Source organism: Cupressus sempervirens, chromosome 10 (assembly GCF_028749045.1).
Source record: "Cupressus sempervirens isolate cs-2001-9-10 chromosome 10, ASM2874904v1, whole genome shotgun sequence".
In the NCBI taxonomy this organism is placed as follows: domain Eukaryota; kingdom Viridiplantae; phylum Streptophyta; class Pinopsida; order Cupressales; family Cupressaceae; genus Cupressus; species Cupressus sempervirens.
The window spans coordinates 53,184,239-53,204,269 of NC_143127.1; the positions used below are offsets into that span (position 1 = coordinate 53,184,239).

Sequence of the window (20,031 nt, forward strand, 5' to 3'; positions counted from 1 at the left end):
AAAGAGAATTGTATGTTCAATAGGCAACGAAAAACTATGGATTTCCATATTAAATACCCTTTGCTAGAAATTTTTGAGCTTGTGCCAAATTAAATGCTATGTAAGATGGCATAGACGTCCTTGAGAGTATAATGGAAAGAGTATTTTCTATCAGTTGGTGTGGTATAGCTGTCATGGTATATTATATGTACTAGCTAAAAATGTTGAAGCATAGACAAGGCTCATAAATTTCTAGACAAACTGCCTCATAAAAAATGTGACCTCATTTACTGAAAATTTGTGAGATGGCATTTTATGGGAGGCTTTGAATGTTTTCGCAAAAATGCCTTGATTAATTGATATTTATGGGACAAAGGATTTTTTTGATGATGCTTTCTAACATTTTGTTCTTCTTAGATATTTACTAGTGCTTCCACCTAAAAGAGGTGCAAGGGATATGCCAATAGGTTTTAGATTTGAATGTATAAATGAAGATTTAGATATAATAAACAAAAATAGTATAAAAGTGATAGTTCACAAATATATAGCATTTCATAAGGAAGTCTTGTACATTGTAGAACTTATTTTGAATGAACTAAAGTTACAATAGTATCATATTGTAAATTTTTTAGGTAGAAATTTTAGCATTGAGATGCATCAAAAAATATAGAAATATTTATAAAATGTCATATTTGTAAATATAATTTTTTTGTGTTTCTTCTTTCTTATCAACAAGTGTGAACTTGTAGAAGAGTAAATGCTACAATTGATAAGCCAAAAAAAAAAGTTTCATTAAATGACAGTAGAAAATAATTCAAATTGTATTACTTAAATCTAACTTCACATACCTAGGCTTTGTGTGATATTAATTGCAAGTTAGCTTTTCTTTTTCTTTCTAAAAATGCTCTATGGATTCTTTTTCATTTTACAATATCAATAGAAAGAAAAGGAACAACACTTGGTGAAGGTTTTGCAAACATGGTTGTAAGAAGAGTGGGTTTAACCATGGAGAAAACTATGTAGTTAAGTGTGCTTAAGATGGAGTAGTACTAAAATGGGTAACCTTATGGGAAGTCTCAATGCTTCACCTTTGTGACCATCACCTAGATACAATGAGTATTAAGTGTTCCTTTCATTCTCATTCATTATCATAAGAGATGAGTTTTGTAAATCGATACTTCTAAAACATGACTGAAAATACTACACAATTGAATCTTGGTAGAAATATTACAACATGATGAGTACAATTAAGAGAAATGCAGTTTGTGATATTTCATATTTTGTTTCATGAAATACATTACAATTGATAGACATGTTCCATCCAGTAGATGGTAGTGGAGCATTGATCTCTAATGCACTACTTGAAAAATCTATTATTTGGATAGGTTGTCGAGGATTAACCGTAATATAAAAAACCAAACATTTGATGAAATTCAAAGCTATTATGATTAATTTGAAACTCAAACATTCTATAGGAAAAAAGTGTGAATCTAATTGTTTTATATCATTAGATAAATGCGTAAAAGTTAATCATTGGGGTATTGCTTCACATAATCTAGTATTGATTTTTAATAGAATTTTTGAACATATGAAGCTCATCTTGTTGATGAGAGTCTATTTTATATTTTTTCCAGTATTCTTGGAATGTTTTCAATGTTTGTCCTTGTACTTTTTCACATCTCTACTGAGAATATTGAGGATTGTATGTATGGTCAATTTGCTTGTATATAAAGATCATGTTTTTTTGCTATTCAAATATAGTAGAACATGTTGATTCTTTGATAGAGGGCTAAAAAAATTAATTAGAAGGCAATTTTGTTTAAAAGTGGTCTCTAAAAAAATTGCAAAGTAAATATAGAAAGATATGAATCTTTTACACTTTTTCAGTTTCCACCCCCAATAGCAGAGCTACCAACTTAATTCCTTGTTGATGAAATTGATGTCATGGTTAAAAATGCACTTACTATAGTGGGAAATTCAGTGTACAAAAAAACAAAAAATCTCTTGCTCCCATGGTTGAATGGGGAGATTTGTTAAATCTATCCAAGATTACATAGATGCTTTAATTTTTTGAAAAAATGCATCCCTATTGAAGTAGATGTTATGATATTAATCAAAGTTGCATGGAAACATAGAGTAATTGTTCAAGCCTTTATAAAGTTGAGAAAAAATGGTATTTGTCCTTTCCAAATAATAAGGATTAATTTTCATAAAATAAATTTGTACAATGTTTGAAGACAAGAAAGATCAAATACATGCTCCTCAACTGACAATCCAAGAATGTCTATTTCTATATTAGGTTCCTATATCATCTATCACCTCCAATACCATTTTCCAATCTTCTTCTTCTATGCCAATAGCTACAATATTTACTACAACATTTGTCTCTCTTTATGAATAAATTTGATCACATATTGTCTTTGACAAGTGTTCTTGAACTAAATATTGTTTTAAAGGATGTTGGTTGCAGAGGACATGACCATGTCAGATTCTATGCTAATGTAAAATAAAACTAAATATTGATAAATTCTAGTGAGAGGAACCATTTTATCAAATGCCTTGCAAGAGATGTATTTGAAGTAGATCATACCAATTAAGTTTAAAAAAGATTTCTCAAATATAATAAGCATGAAAGGCCATAAATTTCTTAAAGTTCCAAACTATTCATGTTATTGCTACATTTTGTAAACTTGTGTAAATGAGTAATTTTAGGAGAATCTCCACATTCCATTGAAATCAATGCAAAAATGCAAAAAGGGTATTGAAATTTAAAAGTTCTTTATTATTTGTGACTGCATTTACTTAAAGACTTAGATCTTATAAAATTGACATTATATGACTATTAAATTGTAGAAGTGATTCATGTAGACAATAACAATTTTTAAGGAGGAGATTATGAAAATATTGTGTGTAATGTATAACAATTTGACTTGTGAAAATTATCTCCTACTTATCAATTGATGAGCTTAAGGGGCTTTCTAATGAATAGTTCATTTAGCACAATACTTGGTGAAGGTTGTAAGAAGAATGAGTTTATCCATGAAAAAAGCTTTGTAGTTAAGTGTGCTTGAGTTGGAATAGTGCTGAGATGGGTAACTATTGATATTTTTATGATGGCCATCCATTTCAACATAATTTTAGATGCTCGTGCCAAAATTACCTCTTCACAGCTTCAAGAAAGCATTCATGTTCTTTGGTGGAGCCCCCCAACATCATAAAAGTCATCTATGACTGTAGTGAGAACTGCATTCTTGGTTGCAAAATCACCTTTGGCCATGACCAGATCTGACTGAAAGAATACAAAATAAATTACCTCTGGCTGTGCCGTGCCGTGCCTTGTTCCTGACAAAATTTTATAGTCGGAAGAAGAACAAATTCTGCAATTCAACCTCTGCTTTTGGTGAATGAACTGAGAAATTTCTTCTGTGAGTATACTGGAGGGATACACAGTGTTGAGTTTGCCAGATTGTGTCAAAACGCTGGTGCAGACGTAAACTTCACCACTCCTCTCCGGCCCTCAAAGATACATCCGACTGTTGGATGGTTTTCTATACGCCTCTGGTGCGATGGCATCCGATCTGAACTCCTCCAGCGGCTTCTCCAGAGCCACCGGAATCTATTCCAGTAAAAGAGATCCCGCCCCTCTTCCTCCCCCACATCAACACTTGGATCTCACCACTTACGTCTTCGCCCACCAACACACCACACAAACAGCCTTCATCGACGCCCGATCCCGTGAGCAGCTCTCCTACACAACACTACGCCACAACGTCAGAGCTCTGTCCACGGCTCTGTAACGTCTGGGGATTCGAAAGCGCAACATGGTGCTCGTCATATTGCCCAACACAATAGACATCCCCTGCATATACTTAGCCGTAGTCTCCATAGGAGCCATTGTAACAACCGCCAATCCTCTCAACACCGAAGCAGAGATACGAAGGCAGGTCGCAGATTCGAATCCCGTCCTCGCCATCACAGCCCCAGAATTCGCTCATAAGGCTCGCGCGGTCCAACTGCCTATCATTCTAACAGAGAAAACAAGCCGAATTGGAAATGACTCTGGCTGCCATGTCGCTACGCTAGACGACCTGTTCCAGTCCGATGTGGATGAATTCCAGGCAGTCGACATACAACATGAGGACATTGCCACGATTCTCTACTCGTCGGGAACAACGGGGAAGAACAAAGGGGTGGTTTCGACTCACAGAAATCACATTGCTATGGTGGCGGGGTTTATGTAGAGGATTGATCCAGAAAACGATATTACTTTGTGCATTGTGCCGCTGTTTCATGTCTATGGATTTTTCTACACGGCTAGTGCGATTGCAAAGGGCACGACTCTGGTTTTGATGAATAAATTTGAGTTTGCCGAGATGCTTGCCGACGTGCACAAGTACCCCACTAGGATAAGATTGACTTCCACATGCCTTACACTGGGGACATCATTTCACTTTCTACATAGTACCCCTTCCATTTGGAGCTTACTATTTTCTTTCCCTAAGAGGAAGACTGGAAAATAGTGCTTATGAGAGATTTCAGAGAACATAAAATGGTTGTTGGCATAAACCTACGCTGTTTAGTTACCGACAACTGAAAACAATTTCCAAGGAAGGTTTGACGACGTGAGTCAATTTCCAGCCAGAGGAAACTCCAAAGCCTATCGGCTAATTACTATAAGATAATGTTTTAATGATTATTTTCTAAATGATAATCTTTGAATAGTTCAAATAAAGGATTTGATCATAAAATTTTGCTTTAGAAGTGATCATTGTAATTTTACTTTAAAATATTTTTGTGTAAGAGTTTTAATGACATAATATTTTTATTTTTATTTTCATGATTTCTAGTTTTAATTTTTTCAAGTGATTTCATTAATAGGGACTTTATTTTTATGTAAAAATTTAAAAATTAATTTAATGGAGTTTAAATATGTATATAAAAAATAACACTAAAACTTAACCATTATATAATACTATTAATAACATATTTTTATATGATTTTTAATTTTAATTATATTTATGATGATTTATTGTGTTATATTTTGTTGTTATCTAAATTTATAACTATACGACAAAAGACTCCTACCATAGTGGTTGGTTCACAAACCGTATTATTTAGGTCAAATGTGAAAATAAAAGTGTGAAACTGCTCAAAGCCATCAAAGATCCATTGGGGTCCTTCATCAAAGAAAATGAAAATTTCTTAATGGAAAATTTGACACACATGTCATAATACGTGTGTGGAAAAAACTAAAGATGATAGATGTCATAATAGATGATGAATGATAGAGCGATAAAGAGATAAATAGAGATAGAGAGTGACATATGGATAGATAGTAAGAAAAAGGGAGATAAATAGAGATACATAGTGGGTGATAAAGAAGGATGAACATAGAGAGAGCAAGAGGAAGAAAGAGACAATGATACAAAAAGAGGTGATACATAGAGAGATACATGTATATAAATGAAGAGGCATGGAGAGGGTGACTAAGAAAGAGGGAGTGAGAAAGATTAATAATTTATAGAGGAAGAGATGTATTAATAGAAAGAGATATAAAAATATATCTATAGATACAAACAAAGATAGAGATAGGTGGATGGAGGTAGTATGGATATGGATATAGAGTGATAGAAATATTAGGACAGTTGGAGCAAAATATGAAGTGAATTTGAGAGATTTGGGGATAATTAGATACATACAGACTTGTAGATACATATATAGGGAGATAGAGATAGGGATAGGGAGAGGAAAGAGAAAATAGATAAAATAAGTGATAAAGACAAGTAGTAAATATATATAGCTAGAGGGAGGGAAAGATAAAGAATGATTAGTAGACAGATGTAGAAATACGTAATGATAAAGATTGTGTGGGAGGGAGAAATAAAGGAATAGAAAGATGGAGGTATAAGTAGAGATAGATATAACTTGGGAAAGATATAGATGATATGAGAAAATGGGTGAGATAGATAGATGTGGGGAAGAAGAAGGGGGAGGGGAAATATAGATAAGTAAATATAAATAGAGGGAAACAAGCATAAAGAGAGGTTTTATCCTACACCATCTTAGAAAAATGTATGTATAGGATCAAAGAGAAAAAGACAGCCTAGACCAGAATGTTCTATAAAAAAACATTAGTATTATTAATACATATATTTTTCATGTTTCATTACTCATTGGTTTCTACTATTTAAATTATTTTGGGAGAAAAAATGATAGTGAAATTTCTACAACACTAGGGTTACATATTTTATACTAGTAAAAGTAAAATCGAATACTTTTGGAAGATTGCTTCTCATGGACAAAGTGAACTTGTCGATAAACTACAAATAATCATTTACAATTTTTGGGTCATTCAGTTTATGTAGCTTAAGTATAGACATGGAAATCAAATTCAAGGAGAAACAAAAACATTTAACTAAATGGTGAAAGAATGGTATCTTCTATTGTTTGAGAGATAAATTAAAGTTTATCAAAATTTATTCTATAAACTTTAAATTCAAATGTAAATACCTCAAAATCTTAAGAAAAGAACACAAAATGGATGAAATATTGCATGTCCTTTTGTAAATATTCTAATGTTATATTATAATAAAAAATAAAATTTATAAGTAAAAAGTTACAGCCTTGGCAAGTTGTGCTACTAGAATTCTATTGAGAAACATGTGTCTCAACCTTGCAATCCTTTCTTGGAAAATTCCAGAATTTGTTTGTGGAAGTTTTCCACTTGTTTATGCATTGGAAAATGGTTAGTGAGTTGTTAAAATGAGTCTTGTCCATAGTAGAATATAGGTAGGTCATTTTTAGAGCCTTGATGACTCATTTTGTGACTTTTATGGGGGTCTAGACTAAGAGACAAAATTGTGGACGAGATTACTATTTTAACGTGGTTGTTTTTCCATATTGGAAATATAAATGTCAAAAATGGGTAACATGTGGCATGGTAGTTTTGCCCATGGTTTTGTAAAACCATAAGTGGTTTCCAGGTTGTAAAATCACTATAATAGGAGGGCTTGGGGAGGTGTTTGTGTAATTGAGTTTAGTTTGCAAGACTGGTGCTAGAAGGAGTCTCTCCAAGTTTGAGTTGTGGTGATGCGCTCCTATAAGAACTTGCATTGCAAGTGTATTGTAATCATCTTGGTTTGATAATACATTGTGCGAGTTTTGGAGGGTGGGGTTTTTCTCCCGGAAGGGTTTCCCCATGGTAATCATTGTGTTGTGTGTTCTTTGTTATTTTGATTATGTTATTATGCATTTCTTGAGATCTTTGCAATAGTTACTTTGATTTGCATAATCGTCCTCTCAAAGATTAGCGTAGGAAGCGATTCTGTGTACCTTTACTTCCTTACAAGTGGTATCAAAGCCTAGCCAATTTTGGTTCTATTTGTTGGGTACAGGGTTTTTTGAGCTAATCAAGGTTTGAGTGGGAGCTTTTGCAGAGCATTTCATTTTTGTGTTGCAGGATTGAAAAGATGGCAAGCATGTCAGGGAGAATTGATGTTGAAATTTTTTTTGGCACAAACTTTGAGATGTGGAAGCTGAAGATGGAAGATCTGTTGATTGATCGGGATCTATGGGATGCAATTGATGAGAACAAGCTGAGGCCCACAGATCTGACATTAGCCGCACAATATGATGTGACTAATAGAAAAGCTAAAGGTCTCATCAGATTGTGTCTTGCAGACTCAATTCTAATTAATGTCCATGAAGAACCTACCGTGAAGAAGCTTTGGAAAAAGCTTAGTGAGATCTATCAAGCGAAATCACTTGTGAATAAGATTTTCTTGAGGAAGAAGTTGTATTCCTTGAGAATGGAAGAAGGTGGACAAATTTCTGAGCATCTAGAAAGGTTTAATATGTTGGTGACTCAGTTGACCTCAGTAGGGGTGCCAATGGATGAAGAAGAAAGGTGTCAAATCTTGTTATGTTCGTTGCTAGACTCATGGGATAGTCTTGTGATGGCTATAGGGAGCACTTTAGTTGTCTTGAAGATGGAGGACGTTGTTGGTTCTCTACTTTCTGAGGAGATGAAAAGGAAGGTCTCTCTGAATGCCAAAGAGGCTTTGATTTTTTGCGGAAGACCAAAAGAAAGAGGCAAGAACAAAAAGCAGCATGGCCATTCTAAGTCCAAAAATAAGGGGAGATCGAAATCCCCTAGTAAGTCGAAGGCAATTTGCTGGAATTGCGGCAAACTTGGACACTTCCGAAAGGACTGTAAAGAGGAGAAGAAAAAGAAGAAGAAGAAGAAGCAAGATTCTAATTTTGAGTCTGAGAAGGAAGATGGAGATGCTTCCATTACAGCCTTGGCCACTCATGTAGGTGAAAATGCATGGTTAATAGATTCAGGTGCATCTTTCCACATGAATCCTAATAGGAACTGGTTTAGTAAGTATGAAAATATTGATGGGGTTAAGGTGTATTTGGGTGATAATTCAGTACTTGATATTGTTGGTCGTGGAAGTATTCATGTGAAATTTTTTGATGGTAGAATTAGAAGATTTGATGGTGTCTTGCATATCCCTGGACTAGCAAGGAATTTTTTATCTGTTAGTAAGCTAATAGATGTGGGTGTGCATGTACAGTTTTCTGAAGCAGGTGTAAAAATGGTGAGAGGCGCTATGGTAATAGCAAGAGGAAGTAGATTGGGTACATTGTACCAACTTGATGCATGCACAGTCGAGTGCAATAGTACTTCTAATAAGACTGTGGAAAAGACTACTCAGTTGGAGCAGGAGAGAGTTTCTCTTTCAACAGATGGTCATGTTTTTGGGTACCCAAGGGTGCTCTGTCTACCGAATCAAAGTTGCCTACAGAGAAGACTATGTTATGGCACCAGAGACTCGGCCACATAGGTGAGAAGGGTCTACGGACCTTAAAAAATAAGAACCTTGTTGATGGGTTGAATTAATGCAATCTTGAGTTTGATTTTTGTGAGCATTGTATCTATGGTAAACAAAACCGCATTCAATTTTACTTGAGTTCTCATAAATCTTCATGTATTTTGGATCTAATCCATTCGAATGTATTTGGTCTAGTTGATGTTCCTTCTATTGGTAGATCAATTTATTATGTTTCTTTCATTGATGATTTTAGTAGAAGAACATGGTATTATTTCCTTAGGAGTAAAGCTGAAGTTTTCATTCGTTTCAAAGAATTTAAAGTAATGGTTGAATTGCAGACTAGAAAGAAAATAAAATGCTTGAGAACTGATAATGGTGGTGAATTTTGCTCCAATATTTTTGACAAATTTTGTAAAGATTGTGGTATTAAAAGAGAGAAGACAACTTTGTATTCTCCACAGAAGAATGGAGTTGCAGAAAGAATGAACAGGACCTTGATGGAGAAGGCTAGGAGTATGTTGAGTGGTGCTGGACTAGAACAAAAGTTTTGGGCTGAAGCTATAGCCACTACCTGCTACCTGATAAATAGGTCTCCTACATCAGCTCTTGTTGATAAGATGCCAATGGAAGTGTGGTCGAGCGACAAGCCTTCACTTAGACATCTGAGAGTGTTTGGTTGTGAGGCATATGCTCATGTGCCAAAGGAGAAGCGAACAAAATTGGACAACAAAGCTGTCAAATGTATCTTCATCAGATATAGTTATGGTGTGAAAGGATACAAGCTTTGGGATCCTGTTGCACAAAAGGTATTTTATTCCAGAAGTGTTATTTTTAGAGAAACTAAGCCTTCTTCTAATATAGTGCAGCCAGAACAAATTAAAGAAAAGAAAGATGTGATTCAACTTCCTGCTACACCTAAGAAAGTTGAATAAAGGCCCTTAGAAAGACGAGATGTTGAAGAGAGCTCTACGAGTTTTGAATCATTAGAGGAAGAGGGAGAACCTAATCATGAACCTGAACCTCCTGAACCTGAACCAGATCTTGTTCGAAGATCTACTAGACAAAGGAAACCACGTGAAAGGTATGGGTATTCTCCTGATGATTGGAGGTGCATATTTGCATTGAATGCTAACATTGATAAACCGAGATCTATAGAAGAGGCTCTTAGGATGACTGATTCAGAGTCTTGGAAAATATCAATGGATGAAGAAATGGCAGCTCTTAAGAGGAATCAAACATGGGACCTTGTACCATTGCCTGAAGGACGGAAGCTTGTTGGTTGTAAATGGGTGTTAAAAAAGAAGATGGGTTTAGATGGAAGCATTGAGAAGTATAAAGCACATTTGGTTGCAAAAGGTTACTCTCAAGTTGAGGGAGTAGATTATGGTGATATTTTTTCTCTAGTAGCCAAAATGACATCCATTATATTTTTGGTTTCTATTGCAATAGCTTATGATCTAGAGATTGAGCAAATGGATGTGAAAACTGCTTTTCTTCATGGAGATTTGGAGGAAGAAATTTACATGTCACAGCCAGAGCACTATGTGGTGAAAGGTAAAAGTCATTTGGTTTGTAAATAGAAGAAATCCTTGTATGGTTTAAAACAGAGTCCTAGGATGTGGTACCAAAAGTTTGATACATATGTGTTGAGTTTGGGATTTGTGCCATCTAAATCTGATCACTGTATATATTTCAAATCTGATGGTGATGGTTTCCTGGTTATTGCCTTGTATGTCGATGACATGTTGTTTATTGGCAAAGGAAAAGGTTTGATTGTAGAGTTAAAATCTCAACTCTCAATAAAGTTTGAAATGAAAGATCTTGGTGCAGCTAGGCACATTCTGGGAATGGAGATTATACGAGATAGACATAACAGAAAGCTTTGGCTAGGCCAAAGTAAGTATGTTGGTACTATTTTGAAAAGATTCAATATGCAGGATGCAAGACCATTGAGTGTTCCTATTACTATGGGAAAAAAGCTTTCTAGCTCACAGTGTCCTACATCCCCATTGGAGATGGAAGAGATGAGTCGAGTACCATATTAGAGTGCTATTGGAAGTTTGATGTATGCTATGGTTTGTACAAGACCAGACATTGCCCAAGCAGTGGGAGTACTTTCCCGTTATATGTCTAATCCAGGAAGAGCACATTGAGATGCAATAAAAAGAGTTTTTAGATACTTGTAGGGTACCTCAGAGTACTCAATATGTTTTCATGGAACAAAAAGTGAGCATTCCTTGGATATTCGAGGCTATGTGGATTCAGAATGGGCTGGTGATGTTGATAGAAGAAGATCCACCAGTGCATATGTGTTTACATTATTTGGTGGTGCAATCAGTTGGATGAGTAAGCGACAGGCTGTGGTCACTTTTTCCACTGCTGAGGCAGAGTATATGGTAGCTACTCATGCCTACAAAGAAGCCATCTGGCTAAAGAGATTGTGTTTAGATATAGAGTTCAAATAGGGTGCAGTGACAATTTATAGTGATAGCCAGAGTGAAATCTACCTAGCGAAGAACCCAACTTTTCATGCGAGGACCAAGCACACTGATGTACAATATCATTTTGTGAGAGATATGATCGAGGATGGCAAGGTGAAGCTAGAAAAGGTAGAGACTTGGTGAATGTTGCTGATGCATTAACTAAGCCCGTGAGCACAGAAAAATTCAGATGGTGTTCAAAGTCTATGGGCCTCCCGGCCCCTAGCAATTAAGTCCATGATATTTTGAATCCCCTGACTCTTGCAAGGTGTTCGACAAGTGGGAGAATGTTGAGAAACATGTGTCTCAACCTTGCAATCCTTTCTTGGAAAATTCTAGAATTTTTTTGTGGAAGTTTTCCACTTGTTTATGCATTGGAAAATGGTTAGTGAGTTGTTAAAATGAGTCTTGTCCATAGTAGAATATAGGTAGGTCATTTTTAGAGCCTTGATGACTCATTTTGTGACTTTTATGGGGGTCTAGACTAAGAGACAAAATTGTGGACGAGATTACTATTTTAACCTGGTTGTTTTTCCATATTGGAAATGTAAATGTCAAAAATGGGTAACATGTGGCATGGTAGTTTTGCCCATGGTTTTGTAAAACCATAAGTGGTTTCCAAGTTGTAAAATCACTATAATAGGAGGTCTTGGGGAGGTGTTTGTGTAATTGAGTTTAGTTTGCAAGACTGGTGCTAGAAGGAGTCTCTCCAAGTTTGAGTTGTGGTGATGCGCTCCTGTAAGAACTTGCATTGCAAGTGCATTGTAATCATCTTGGTTTGATAATACATTCTGTGAGTTTTGGAGGGTGGAGTTTTTCTCCCAGAAGGGTTTCCCCATGGTAATCATTGTGTTATGTGTTCTTTGTTATTTTGATTATGTTATTATGCATTTCTCGACATCTTTGCAATAGTTACTTTGATTTGCATAATCGTCCTCTCAAAGATTAGCGTAGGAAGTGATTCTGCGTACCTTTGCTTCCTTACAAATTCAACATTAACTTCAAATATCTTGATGGATAAGAAAATATCTCACATTCACTATGACACATGTAATAATGCATCCTTTTATAACCAAACACACCCACAAAATTAAGAAAACACATTTTCAGTATTAGGTACTACCCCTGATGTGTGGTCCAAAAGATTATTTTGCCATAAATTTATTCAGAAATTCCATATCTTAAAAAAACAAAAGAATTCTAGATATGAAAACAAACAAATATATCTTTAAAAATTATTTTTAATTATATTATTTTGTGTCATTCTAATTTGATGTGTTTTACATTGCACACGAAATGCATTGAGAATAATTTCCATGTTAGCACTATAGTGACAACATTTGATATATAAAAAACTATTGGCCTAACCCTTGTACCTTTCAAAGGTGCAAGTGCTAGTTATAAAAAATTGAAATCGTTATGGTAAAAAATAAATGAGAATGTTGAAAACCATGAAGTCAATTATGAAACCACAAGAGGCTCAATCTAGAATGACATCAACAGTGGTTGTCTTTCTTTTAGATATCTTATTTTGTTTAAAATGACTTACAATGACATAAAATGATACATTGTGCAAACATAAAAGGACATGGATGCAACAAAACATCAAGTGGATGAGAAAATGGAATATCCATTTCAATATGTGTCCCACAAATAATAAAGAAATAAAGCTCTTTGTTATGGAGAAATTTTATAAGAAATTTTGGGGTAATGGACTTGGAAGGGAAAAAGCTTATTATATTAGCAAGTTCAACCCCACATGTGATCAACTCCAAAAGTCACACATAGGGGCCAACATTTCTTGGAGAGCTAAAAGTCTCATTGCACAACTCAGAACAAACTCTCATCAACTCCCATGTGAGACCGTTCAATGGAAGAGGCCAAAAGATTCTTGAGAAGAGAGAATTTGTACATTTTGCAACTCTGGGAAGGTGGAAACTGAACACCAGTTTATATTAGAATGTGATGCATACAAGGACATTAGGTTCAAATTGTGGATATTATATCTGGTAGCTCTTGGAATGACTTGTTCAGTGAGGAGAACAATGAGAAGTTAGGTGGGCTCATCACCAACTTGCACAAAAAAAGAACCGAATTACTAAAGCTGGTTTAGTTGGAAGGCTATCTCATAGGCTATTCTTAGCCTTATGGATGTTAAAAATCATCTATCTATCTATCTAAACAATGAAGAGTTGAACTCAAAGTGATATGTCAATTACAATAATTTCTACAATTCATTTGGTGAAACAAAATTCATTATTTACTACAAAAGATTTAGCCAAAGCTGACAAGTGATATAGAAGAGGAAAAACACCACTTTACCAAGGTGGATTTATTTTCAAGCGCCATGGTTGACAAGATCAAGCTCGTGTCATACTAATGCATAATAATCACCTTCTTGTGTCATGAAAGTTTCAAAATTTAAAAAGGATGTCAGTAAAATATAGATGGCTAAATCTATCAATGAATTTTTAGGATAGAATAATCTACTATGGGATAGTGAAAAGAAGAGATTTTTCATTCACTATTTTATATAAGAACATCAGACTTAACTTGAACTTCTTCAAACAAAAGTCAAAAATTGAATTATTCTGCCCAATTTATCTAAATTAAACTTGACCCCATTTCTTATATTATTATTAAAAGCTTACACCCCACCCCATTTCTTATGATATCAAAACCGTAATAAAACTGAATTCTGAAAAATTCTTTACAAACTTTTAAAGATCAACAATAGACTAAGAACTAAATTGAAAGCAAAACTAGTTTCTGGGGTTCCTTCAGGCGGCTGTTGGGATAAAGAAGTCTACATGCCATGTGTTTGCATGTTGAATTTATTATTAAATTCAAAAGTCTAAACCCCACATATCTGTGAGAAATATCAATTAAAATTTAAACTCACAACCCTAAACCTAAAAATCTTACTCGGCACTTAAAAAAGTGTTCGGCATAGGAAGGTGCTGAGTGCTAGTTTTACTCGGCACAAGAAGGTGTCGAGTGCCAATTATGCTTGGCACAAGAAGGTGCTAAGTGCCAGTTATGCTCAACACTTGCTTGACACTTGAAGGTGCCAAGTGATAGGGAACAGGTGCCGAGTGAGCTCGGCACACAAAGGAAAAATGTAGTAGATGCCAAGTTAGCTCGGCACTCAAAGAAAACAATGGATGCTGAGTAAGGTCGGCTACAACTAATAAAATTTATAGCTTAGAAACAATCTAATGTGAATGCTTTCATGATTAAAAATAGAGAGTCAAGCTTTAACCTTTCAACCAAGTTTCTCAAATGCAATGAATAGAAGAGGAAGTACAATAGATTCAAGTATGCCTACTTTCTTTTCTATTCAACTGAGATTTAAACTATTACAAAATTTGGGAGCATTCGACTTCAACCAGAAAACCCTAAAATAACCCTAAACTGATAATACTTCAAACTTCAATAAACTTTTAAACCTGGAACTCTAATGGCTGCATACAATGGTGCCTGGAGAAATCACTGCTTCAATAGGACAAATCCTAAACAACAACAAACTTACTGAGTGAGCAGGGGAAACACGTGCAACTGCAGGCACAAACTTCTTTCCTTCTTCCTTCTTTGCTCAGCTCTGCAACTTCTCTCTGATCTGCTTGATCTGCAAACTCTCTTGAATCAATGAATAAACATTCCTTCTTGTCATATCTTTCCCCCTCAACATCCAAAATTCAAAAATCTCACCTACCAAATTTATGTTTTTTTGTTTGTTCTATTGGTCGTCAGGTGGTAGGTGGGCATTTGGCTCTAGGGACAAATGTCAACTGTCGTATTAAATATTCCAAAACTCCCCCTTTGTCTCGAGCCAAACAAAAAAAGGATCACAATTGATCCATATCAATTACACCAAGACACTCTCTTAGGTGTACAAAAATTCCAATGCCTAAAGGCTTAGTAAATATGTCTGCTAGCTGCTGCTCAGACTTGCAAAAAGCCATCTTGATATCCCCATTCTCCACCATCTCTCTGATGAAGTGATATCTGATCTCTATGTGTTTGCTTCTCCCATGGAAGACTAGATTTTTGGACAATCTAATTGATGAGATGTTGTCACAATAAACTGTGGTTCCATCCTCTTGCTTTTCATTCAAATCTGTCAAGATCCTCCTTAGCCAAATTGCTTGACATGCTGTTGCATTTGTTGCAATGTATTTAGCCTCTGCTGTAGATTGAGCAACAATAGGTTGCTTCTTGGATGCCCATGAAATTTTACCCGATCCCATATGAAACATGTATCTGGAAGTGCTCTTCCTATCATCTATACTTCCAGCCCAATCACTATCAGTGTAACCAACCAACTTGAAATCATCATTTGTAGTATATAAAATCCCAAATCCTTTGGTACCTTTCACATACCTTAGGATCCTTTTTCCTTCTTGCCAATGGGAATCCTTTGGTGTTTCCATAAATCTAGAAATCAGACTTACTACATGCATTAGGTTTGGTCGAGTTGCAGTCAAATACATTAAACTTCCAACCATACTCTTGTATAGTGTTGGATCCACTCTCTTGCTAGAGTCTTCCTTGCTCAATTTCAGACCTACTGCTATTGGTGTGGGGGATGCCTTACTATTCTGCATTTTAAATCTCTCCAAGATCTGCCCTACATACTTTTCTTGAGAGATGAAGATGCCATCATGCATTTGTTTTACTTCTATGCCTAGAAAGCATTTCAAGAGACCTAGGTTTGTCATTTCAAATTCACTTTTCATGGCCTCTTTGAACTCACCAATTAGAGCCTTATCATTACCAGTAAAAATTAAATCATCTACATACAAGACAACAATCAATACATTACCATCTGATGCATTGATGTAAAGACTGGGCTCACCATTGCTTTTGCTAAAGCCATTACTCATCAAATATGAGTCAATCCTACTGTACCATACCCATGGAGCTTGCTTGAGCCCATAAAGAGCTCTCTTCAATCTATATACTTTGTTCTCTTCACTTGCATCTCCTGCCATGTCAAATATCCCAAGAAAAAAAATTCCCTAACTCACTGTGGATGTGGGGCCTCAAAGCTCTAATACCATGTGAGAAATATCAATTAAAATTTAAACTCACAACCCTAAACGTAAAAATCTTACTCGGCACTTAAAAAAGTGCTCGGCACAAGAAGGTGCCGAGTGCCAATTTTTCTCGGCACAAGAAGGTGCCGAGTGCCTAAAAATCTTACTTGGCACTTAAAAAAGTGCTCGGCACAGGAAGGTGCCGAGTGCCAATTTTACTCGGCACAAGAAGGTGCCGAGTGCCAGTTATGCTTGGCACAAGAAGGTGCCTAGTGCCAGTTATGCTTGGCACTTGCTCGGCACTTGAAGGTGCCAAGTGATAGGGAACAGGTGTCGAGTGAGCTCGACATACAAAGGAAAAATGTAGTAGATGCCAAGTTAGCTCGGCACTCAAAGAAGACAATGGATGTTGAGTAAGGTCAGCTCCAACTAATAAAATTTATAACTTAGAAACAATCTAACGTGAATGCTTTCATGATTAAAAATAGAGAGCTGAGCTTTAACCTTTCAACCAAGTTTCTCAAATGCAATCAAGAGAAGAGGAAGAACAATAGATTCAAGTATGCCTACTTTCTTTTCTATTCAACTAAGATTTAAACTATTACAAAATCTAGGAGCATTCGGCTTCAACCAGAAAACCCTAAAATAACCCTAAACTAATAATACTTCAAACTTCAATAAACTTTTAAACTTGCAACTCTAATGGTTGCATATGATGGTGCCTGGAGCAATCACTGCTTCAACAGGACAAATCCTAAACAACAACAAACTTACTGAGTGAGTAGGGGAAACACGTGCAACTGCAGGCACAAACTTCTTTTCTTCTTCCTTCTCTGCTCAGCTTTGCAACTTCTCTTTGATCTGCTTGATCTACAAACTCTCTTGAATCAATAAATAAACATTCCCTTCTTGTCATATCTTTCCCCCTCAACGTCCAAATTCAAAAATCTCACCTACCAAATTTATGTTTTCTGTCTGTTCTGTTGGTCGTTAGGTGGTAGGTGGGCGTTTGGCTCCAAGGGCAAATTTCAACTACCGTATTAAATATTCCAACAGTATCTTGAAAATATAAAATGTCAACTAGTCATTTAAATCATGCTTAATCAAACTCTTACACTTCGTTTTCATATATTATAATTAAAACTTCCACAATCAGAATTAAAATCATTTATTGCATTGTATGATAAGCATTTATAAATACATTAGAAAACAATGGTATATCCTAATGTAGATGAGAGAGTTCTTCCATATACGTCCATCATTCCCAATTTTTTTATCATTATAATACCATCATCATGTTGTAGTTATATATATTTTACATTTTAGCATTCTAATGTTATAAAGTGTGGATATATATGACTTCATGCAAACTCTTTATCATCCAACCAAAATCTATTGTCTGATTTTTACAATGAACATGAAAAGATCATATAAATATAAATATTTTCATGAGTAGAATTAGTAAGGAGTGTATATCAACCCCATCAAACTTAACAATCATTTGTAACTCAAAACAAATCTCTCGTAAAAAGAGGAAATAAAAGAATCATCAAACACAAAAATAAAACCAATACAATGAATAATAAAGAATATCTTCTTTTATGTATAAGACTAAAATCCTAGAAAAAATAATCTAATGAAGTGTTATCCTTTGATATTTGAGACTCAAAAATTAAATGAATAGGGGCAATTTGTCGTTTAGCAATGTCACTAAGGACGATCCTTCCATTGCCCACCCCACACCTCCTTTGGGAAAGACAATGAATATTTGAGCTCTGAATGGATTGAACCTTGAGTTCACTTATGATAACAAGTGTCACATAGTGGCTTGTATTTTTCGTACGTTGCAATAATTTAATTAGATAGAGTAGAATATAGTTTAATAAAAGATTAAAAAATCATAAGTATAAGGAAAATAATTGAATTGGTTCTAATTATAGTATAATAATATAATATAATTCATATTTTGACATTTTTCATTATATTTTAAATCAAATTAAAATTATATATATATATATATATATATATATATATATATATATATATATGTATGTATGTATGTATGTATGTATGTATGTATGTATGTATGTATGTATGTATGTATGTATTTATGTATACATATATGTATATATATATATATATGTATATATATATATATATATGTATATATATATATATATATGTATATATATATATATATGTATATATATATATATACATGTATATATATATATATGTATGTATGTATATATACATACATACAGACACACACACACACACACATGTATGTATGTATGCATATCAAAATTTTGACACTTAAACATCAAAAGTCAACGTCAGTGATCAAAATTTTGTCACTTAAATGTCGAAAGTCAACGTCGCTAGAATTAGGTCACGACCTTTAGTTCATGATCTTTTAATAATATATTTATTATTAATGTTTGATAAATTATATTTATTATAAAAGTTTGATAATAATTTATGTAATATTTGATTAAGCTTATAGTTTATAAGTTTTAATAATTATTTGTTATACGATTGTATTTCTCATATTAATTACATTAAAATCAATATTATATAATGATATGATTACATTGATCAATATTATGTCACTCTTTTCTTATTATATTTATAATATACTAGCTTATATATATATATATATATATATATATATATATATATATATATAAGCCGAGAGATATCCTTCTCGAGGTGCCTATTTTCATAATCCCATAATTTTCATCATTGCATATTTATGTGAGTCTAAGAGGCATGAGGAAATGATTTGAGACTCTTGATCTGCCTCATTTTTCCTTCCATTTCCTCTCTGTAATTTTCACAATTTTAATTATAATTATATTTAGTCTATTTCTATGTTGTTTTTATGACATGTAAATAAATGCCAATTTTTTTTCAAAATGGAAAATGTTTACATCGAAGATTGCTGCCACTATAGAAAGCCTCTCGACTTAATAATTATAAATTATATTACTATTAACTTGAACTTCGATGATTGATATTTTGGCAAGAGTTGCCCACTACTAACATGGATAAGATGATTACATTGATCAATATTATGTTACTATTTTCTTATTATATTTATAATATATAATTATTAATTAAATCATATTATTATTAACTTATTATAATATATTTCTATTGAATACTATTAATATGGGGACATTATAGTTTATCTCAAAATAACTTGAACTTTGATGACTGATATTTTGGCAAGAGTTGCCCACGACAATGCACAAACCCTACTAACATGGATAAGATGATTGTTGAACAAGAAAAAAATTGCATACTTCAATAATTATTCTCCTTAAATGATTATTTGACTCCTCTCTCTTCTTATATTTTTCTTAAAATAAATTTAGTTCAAATTTAATGATTGCGTTAATGTTAACCATTCATCAATACAATTTCTTTTTCTGCCAACATCGATATTTACAATTTAGGTAACCTCTGCAATCAGATTTATCAAATTCATCTTAATATTCTGGGATAATTTCTAGAATTCTAGATTTTATTAAGCTTTTGGAGCTCATGATACATTAGAATAAATCAATATTTTAAACCTTTTTTACATACAATTAATGCAAAATTTTGTCTAGAACAAATACTGCCTACAATAATAATATGGGGACTAGATTAGATTGTAAAGTGTTTCTATTAAGAGTGCATCCACATTCC

General features: G+C 34.1%; 1 pseudogene; it reads left to right on the forward strand.

Moving 5' to 3' along the window:
* The first annotated feature begins 3,545 nt into the window (after positions 1 to 3,545).
* On the forward strand, positions 3,546 to 17,407 carry LOC149532522 (peroxisomal OPC-8:0-CoA ligase 1-like; annotated as a pseudogene).
* Positions 17,408 to 20,031: the final 2,624 nt, after the last annotated feature.